Source organism: Microtus ochrogaster, chromosome 17 (genome assembly GCF_000317375.1).
Source record: "Microtus ochrogaster isolate Prairie Vole_2 chromosome 17, MicOch1.0, whole genome shotgun sequence".
Taxonomy (NCBI): Eukaryota; Metazoa; Chordata; class Mammalia; order Rodentia; family Cricetidae; genus Microtus; species Microtus ochrogaster.
The window spans coordinates 116,767-124,534 of record NC_022019.1 but is presented as its reverse complement, the minus strand read 5'-3'; the positions used below and the strand labels follow the sequence as shown (position 1 = coordinate 124,534).

The following is a 7,768-nucleotide window of genomic DNA, read 5'->3' as shown; positions in this document are numbered from 1 at the left end:
AATGTCTCATCTCGGAAAGCTCCAAATTCTCGAGAGTCCCATTTTGCCTGTCCCCTTGCTTAGCCAGAGTTTTATCTTCTATATGATTATATATACATTGGCTGGACTCTGCCAGTGACCAGAATGCATGTGCGACATCTCAGCACCTCAGGACAGTGCCCATGTGCCATGCTGGAGTATCAAGTACAGTGAAGCCTTTTCCCAGCCTGACCCCTAGGCCTTCTTTCTAAAGAGGTGACCTTCCCTAGAAGCGTCCTTCATCTGTTCTGGGGAACTCAGGTAGAGCAAGAAGGCTCGCAGACATCATAGCATCAAACACTGAAATGTTTGTTTTCTGTAAAGTAGCAAGACCCATTCTGGAGGCCAACGCACCCAACCCCCAATCTCTCTCCTTCATTGCTAGGTTTTAAGAGTCACGGGGGCATTGCGATCCAAGTTCTGTAAGGACTGACTCACGGTCTTGAGGAACTTCTTTTCCTCAAGGTTGAAATGCAAGAGAGGGGAGAGCCAAGGAGCAAAGCCCACACAAAAGCAGCCAGCCTAGAAGCTCTGTCTGCACAAAGGCCGATCCCAGGTACTGACCTGTAAGTCTGGGGTGGACCAAGTCGTGCTGGAAGTCCTTCCAGGCCTGCAAGATTCTCCCAGTGTTCACAAAGCTGTCCCTGCTCAGTCAGCGCCTGGGTACTCCTTTCCGGCGAGGGTGCAGGGTGCTCCACCGCCAACCGCAGGGTTGCCCCAAACACAGAGCGACCACGTACCGCCCTGGAATCCCGCTCCACCCCTTCCTCTCGCCGAGTCTGCAGAAGCCTCGCTTGTCCTCACCTGTGAGCGTTCAGTACAGCTGAGCACAGAGGACAGCGGCAGCACCGGTGCTAGGCATCCCTGCCTCAACCGACCCACGTAGAGGCCGCCCACACTCCCTTGGCTGTCTGGGATGCCAGAGGGAGGGCGCTTGGCTTTATTGTTTATTCATAAGGCTGAGACTGAGGCTAGGGATTGGGCAGCGAGTACGTATGCCCGCCCCGGGGCAACGACAGGCAAATCCTTAGCACCACGCCCCTACAGCTTCCACTTGGACAACTCCACTCTCACAAGCTGCTACATCAGGGTGGGACCCCGCGCCTGGGGCACTTCAGGAGACCCTACCCCCAGCTGCTCCTATTTACATCCTGGGCTTCGGAGTTAACTCTTTCTGTGCCCTCAGAGAGGACACAGGAGTACCGTTCCAACCCAAGCAGAAATTTCTCTGGTGCCTGGTAAACAAGGGGCATTCAGTCCCCTGTTGCAAAGTGGTACCTGCTGGAACAGAGGACAGCTTGGTGGAGCCCCTAAGGTGAGTCTTAAAGGAACTCTGTAAGAAATGTTCCTTTCCCATTAAAGAGAAAATAAGAGTTAAAAATGAGAACCGATTACTGACTCTTTGCTCCATCTCATGCAAAGCAAGGAGGTACCACATAAGTTACTTGGAAACCTGCACTAGAGCTCTGAAAAGTGCTGTGGTCCCTTCAAAGTTGAAGGTTCCGAAGTGAAGCTGATTCAATGACTTAATGCAAGTATGCCCACGCCTGCCATCCTTGAGCCTCTCAGGTACACTGTTTCCCCTTTTCATTCTAATTATGAAGGCAGAGAAGTGTCTGGAACCCGAGCTTTAGAACGGATTACATAGCACTTTCCCACGGCACTGAGTCTTATGAACTCGCTTCTTCAGGATGGCCGTTTTAATCGCGGAGGTGTGTGTGTGTGCTTGCAAGTGTGTGTGTGTGTGTGTGTGTGTGTGTGTGTGTGTGCGTGTGTGTGTGTAAAACGCATGAATTTGTGCATGCACACACACCGACCGCTTTACCAAATAAGGCAACAAACTCAGTAGAGAATATGAGGAATCAATAGATTCACCAATCCTCTATTTATATAATTCTCAGATGTCAAATAATGTCAGATGAGATGAGAAGTCAGATATCAGATAATGTCAGATAAACTAAATCTAACTTTTAAATTCACAATGCGCAGGCTATCTAATGGGAAATACCTAATTAAAAAATTAATATGAGGTCTGGAGATAAGGTTCAGAGGCTACGATCACAGGCTGCTCTGCTAGAGGACCACGGTTCAATTCCCAGCAACCGCAAACACCTCACAACCCACTGTATTCCAGGTCCAGGAAATTCAGCTCTTTCCGGTGGCCTAAGTGAGCACCAGGAATGCAGGTTGTGGTGCTCTGGTGTCCTCTCTGAAGGTACAGAGAGAGCTGCCTCAGAAGCCCAGGATGTGAGTAGGGGTGGCTGGTGGCAGGGTCTCCAGAGGTGTCCCAGGGTGCACAAACACTATTCAGACCAAAAGCCCATACAAATGGAATAAAAATGGTGTCAAAATAGCATTATTAAAAATAATATCTCCTATTCAATATTTAAGCTGTACTTATGCTGAAATTACAAGGGGTTTATAAGAAATGCAAATTTCACTAGGAATCTTGCATTCCATTAGATCTGTCAGTACTGGATTATTACTTAGTTCTGGCTAGTTAAAAAGTTTTGAATCAGAAGGGAATTAGGTAGAAAACACAAATTCAAAAGCAAAACAAACGTTGATCATACAAATGCCAATCATGGAAGAACCTTTAAAAATAAAACCTTGGTATGTAATAAGCAGAAAGGGACTGGAGAGATGACTCAGCAGTTAGCAACAGAGGCTGCTCTTCCAGAGGACCTGGGCTTGATTCCCAACAACCAAAAAGGACAGATGACAGCCATCTGTTACTCCAGTAAGTCAGAATCAGAACCCAGTGCCCCCTACTGACAGTGTCGGGCAATGCATGTACGTAGTGCACAATCTTCTTTCTACCCATGCTAGCAAAACATCTTTACACCTAAAAGTTAGTTAACTAATTAAAATCTACTTGAAAGGCATAGAAATTATTCAAAATGTATCACCTCTTTAATATGACCCTCAGGTGTTGACATAAGGGGATAGAACCACTTTTAGGGTTCTTGTTATAAAACAAGTTGTTGATAAAACAAGTTTAAAAGGAAAAGCTGGCACATCAAGAAAGCCAAACGCAAACCGTATCCAGAGCTTTTGTTCCTCATCACTCTTATTGAAGGAGGCACACAACTGTCCTTCTCTATGGTGATTTTTGTCTTTGGTGCTAAGACAATGCTACAGCCTTTCAGTATCATCAAGGATGAAATACTTAGTCTTGTAGTCACCAAAGAGATGTTCCATGAAGTCTGGAAGTTAGGATGTGTCTAAGACAGAAACTAAGACAGCTCGCTGTGTTTGCTGTGGGCAGTTCACCTCTCAGCTTTGTGTTCAACAAGGAGGAAATAACCACTTGTGTTGACACCAGTTTGCTTTTGGCACATTCCTTGTTATATACCATTACAGAAGAACTATTTGTGCTTACTCTCAATGGTTTACTCTTGTCTCTGTAGCCAGTCTGAAACCACTACAAGGATCCTTTTAATCCTCACAATAAGTTACAAGAATCCTGTGAATATTTATCAGTTGCCAAAGGCAAATTCTGGTTTATTATTAATCTAACCTGATCAGGCCAGCACTAGAAAATGAGGAGCAAGAAGCTCGGGTATTTTATACTGCTTGAAATCGGTCCCTTCTTTGATTATTTAAAATACCAGAGCATTGCTGGCCACACTGCTATTGTCGCCCATCTCACAGGAAGCTCGAGTCAGTGTGCCCATTCACCTGACCTCTGTGTGGGGGAACTGTTATTCTGTACCATTGCAGCTGTTCTGTAGAAAGTGTGTTCCTAGCAGATATACTAATCCACACACAGATTGCATCTCTGGACTTGAAAATACATGATCAAGATGTTCTGATAAATACATGACAGAACTTATACAGGTTTAGTGCTACTGTTGGTGGAGGATGATTAATTGAAGTCTGATGGATTTTCATTTGAAATAAAACCCACAACAAAAATTTGAGGCACTGGGACAGAATGAGAAGTTAAAAGGCATATGTGGAAACATTCATCCAAGATGGTAATTTTGTGGTTGTCCTCAGAATCCTACAGATTTTATTCTGCTTGTTGAAGGTGTAGTCATGAAAGGAGGGAGTAGAAGGTTCCATTTGCAAAGGGGATATTTATGTCTTTGCTCTGATTGTCTTTCCTTCTTGGCATTCCTAAAAGTGGATCCACGTGAGCCTTGTGGTTTCTTCCAAAGCTTTCTTCCCTGACCTTTTGATTCACTTTACAGTGGGAATTTCCTGGATGCTTCTGATGTTTTAAGCTGAACTTCTGGGAACTTTGGTGTGGAGCAGTATTCCAAGGAATATGGGATTGAATCTGAGTATTTAATGAAATTTCCTGATTGTGGGGGTGATAATGGTATAAAAATGGTTAGAACACATTTTATGATTTCTGATTTTTTTTTTGCATTCAAAACTCTTCAGAATACTTGCCACGTCCAATCTTAAACTACTTCATCACAGGAAAACTTACAAAATAGTTCTGGGTGCACAGTTTATCTGTAAGATAAGCTGGTGGAGTAAAATCAGTAATAAAAAGATTTTCCTTACCGTGTTTTTGGGATGAAAAATTTTATATACAGCATTTGCTTTTAATGTCAAAATACAAAGGTTTTCTCTCTTTATGTATCTATATGATTTAACACTTATTCTGGATTCACACCGATCAATCTTCTGGCTTCTCCAGCCTAGCCTCAAAAACCTCTTTATAAGTGAAGGAGCAAAATTTTGTATGATTTACAACATCTAATTTAAACATGTACTGTTTCATCTCTTGTTCACAGTTTTGTCTCCCTGATTCAACTGTAATAAATGGAGTTTTGACCTTTGCCCTGACAAGACAAGAGTGTTGAAGACTGAAGCAGATACAGAGTGAAACAAATGTCTAGACCAGTGCAGTCCTTTGAAGGGAATCCTGTGAAGATAACGTCTGAGGCTGACACATTTTCATACAGAGATCTTGGTCTATTCGGCAGCCATGCCCTTGTGAGGTGAGTTCTAACAATACCTTTTAGGAGCTGTGATCATCAAACTGTCATGTCTTTCAAGGAACAGATCCTTTCATATCAAACTGATTTTGGAAACTATGTTCAAAATGGTGTTTATGACATATCTTTCATCTTATACCCATTCTTGTCTTTTATTTTTCAAACAAATCAATGAATTTCAGAATTAATCTTTTAAACAATGGGTATGCAATGTTTATTAGGGAAATAAGGGCATACCTGTGTTTTGCTTTCAAGAAACTTAGATCACTCTGAAGAGTCAAAGTAAAGAAATTGTTTACCAAGACAAATAAAACTCAGGATCAATAATTTACTGTGTTTCTCATGTTTTCTGAGACAGAGTCTTTCTTTATAGCCCAGATTTGTTTGTCTGAAATTCACAATACTCTTGTTTCAGCCACTCAAGTGTTGGCATTGCAGATGTAGGCTGCTCGGTCCTTCACGAAGGAAACTTTGTTCAAAGAATAGCCTGGATAGAGAAACAGGAGGGGGAGGTATTGCCTATTACTGTAGATTTTGAAAACATTTGCAGATCCAATTTGTCCTTAGTTATAGAGTTGTGATGAAACATTGTCAGTTACCTCAATAAGTGAGTTTTGAGAACATTTACAGGCATGGAAAGATGTGCAAATAGATTTATTAGATTTACTAAAAGTGTTCCTTTTTTATTGTCTGCCTTTAAACAAACATGACTATTTTTTTGTCAATTGACTACATTGGAATTAAATAAAATCCAAAACTGTCTGGCCAACCTGTAAGAGAATATTAGCTCAATTAAATCACTTGAAGTAGAAAGATCCACTCCTACTCTGGGTCTTTGGAGGGGGGAAGACACAGCTTTAATCCAGGTCTTGTGAGGTGGGGACCAACCTGTAGTCTGGGCCACACATTCTTTCAGAAGCCTATATAAAGGTCATGGAAGAAGGGAACCTCTCTTTGTCTGTTTGCTCTTGCCCTTGCTAAAACTTCCATTCCTTTACTATAATTAGAGACTACTTCTTCAGGATTCCAACATATACTGAACACCGGCTGAGACATTAAGTCTTGTGGACATAAAACTACTTGATTCGTATACCTAGCATTCATTAGCAGCCATTATTGGAAAAACTAGACTACAACCTAAAAGCATAATAAAAAATTCCTTCTCTATACATACAGAGAGATTCATTCTATAAATTCTGTTAATTAGAAAATCCTGACTAATACAATTGCTTCTGTTGCTTTTAAAGAATAAAAGTTAAATGTTAACACCAAGCTCAAGATATCCAGATGTCTAAGAGGACATTCCACCCACAGCAAGTTGACTGTAAAAGCTCAGTCAGAAGAATCCAGGCACCTGTGGACATTCTCCTATTCCTATGATGTTTTTAATCAGAATATTATCAAAAATGTAAATATCTCTTTATCAAAAATCTAATGCAGAATGGAATTCTCACTTGAAGAAGTGAGAAAGAGGGTCATGGAGGCCAGCATGAGCTACAAAGAGAGATACTTCCCTAATATACAGGAGGAAGGAGTGAAAAGAGGGAGAGTGTTGGAGAGAAGGAGAGAGGACCGAAGAAGCAAGACAGGAAATGGAGGGAAGAGGAAGAAGGAGAAAATCAGTGCCACAGAAAAGGTTTAATTTTATGTAGCTCAAAATTCTTTCAATTCCTATCCCTATAAATTTTTGATAATTGGGAGCAAATACTATTATACTTTGTCTTCTTCCCTAAGTAATAGGTAATAAGCAGGAGATCATGCCACATGAGTTATGCTTCTTTTCAACAATCACTCAATAAGAAAGTGTTTGTTGTTGTTGTTTCAAGACAGGGTTTCTCTGTGTAACAGTTTTAGCTGTCCTGAAACTACCTCTTGTTAGCCAGGCTGGCCTTGAACTCACAGATATCCACCTGCCTCTGCCTACTGAGTGCTGTGATTAAAGGTGTGCGCCACCACCACCCAGCATAGCAAGCATTTTTGTTTGTTTGTTTGATTTTTTGTTTTTGACATGCAGAAGGTATGGAGTATAATGCAAGGGTATGCTTAGAGAGCTTGAATTGATTAGACAAGAAAAGATCATCTATTAATAAACATTATTAATTCTACACAGCATCAAATTTCCCACCTTCTTCATCAGTGTTCTCAAAGTGGCATTTCATTTCATCTTCTCTCTTCATCCTAGCTCAGGGAAGAACCATCTGATGAAGTCCTGGTGAAACGCTAATGTCTGATTACAGTCATTAAGTGTGTGGAGCTACCTTCCCCCTAGAAAGGAGCTCCTTAAAGGTAAGGCCCTGTGCTGTAAATAGTCTCCCATCTCTCACAACACCTACAACAGCACCTGACAGCTGCTGTCCAAAAAGGGCTCCATGACTAATTCCGTCTAGGAGCTCACAACAAAATAGGTGTGGACGGCTGTAGTGCATGGGCTTTACAACCGAAATCTGAACTGCAGGTAAAGGCAACTGTGGCCAATCTCAGCATGAAGAATCTTAATGCCTGACAAAGGAGACCAGCTCAGGTGTAATTGGCTCTGACACATGGGGTTTAATTAGTTTTTTTCTTTACATCCTATGAAAGGAGGTTGGCTCATGCACATGTGTGTGGTGTCTGAAACCAGAGAACAAAGCCATCTGCTGTCTTAATTCCCTTTCTGATCACAAGTCTGCAATCTTTTTTATTGGTGAAAATTGTGTTTGTTTAAAGAGTAGCTGTGCATGAACAAGAAGTACTCCATGTATAAGTCTCTAAAAGGGGCAGGGAGAAAAGAGTAGAAAGCCTTGCTTCAGGCTGAA

At 41.8% G+C, this 7,768-nt stretch overlaps 1 protein-coding gene across 3 annotated transcripts in view; it reads right to left on the bottom strand.

The window, feature by feature from the left end:
* Positions 1 to 927, bottom strand: part of Armh4 (armadillo-like helical domain containing 4) — a 96,489-nt gene extending 95,562 nt beyond the window's left edge. For 2 of the 3 annotated variants that reach the window (XM_026783233.1, XM_026783235.1), the window contains exon 1: positions 583 to 927. The gene's annotated coding sequence lies outside the window, so the exon portion shown is untranslated. The remainder of the gene's footprint in view (positions 1 to 582) is intronic. The other variant, XM_026783234.1, reaches the window with a different exon arrangement.
* Between the last annotated feature and the right edge of the window lie 6,841 nt (positions 928 to 7,768).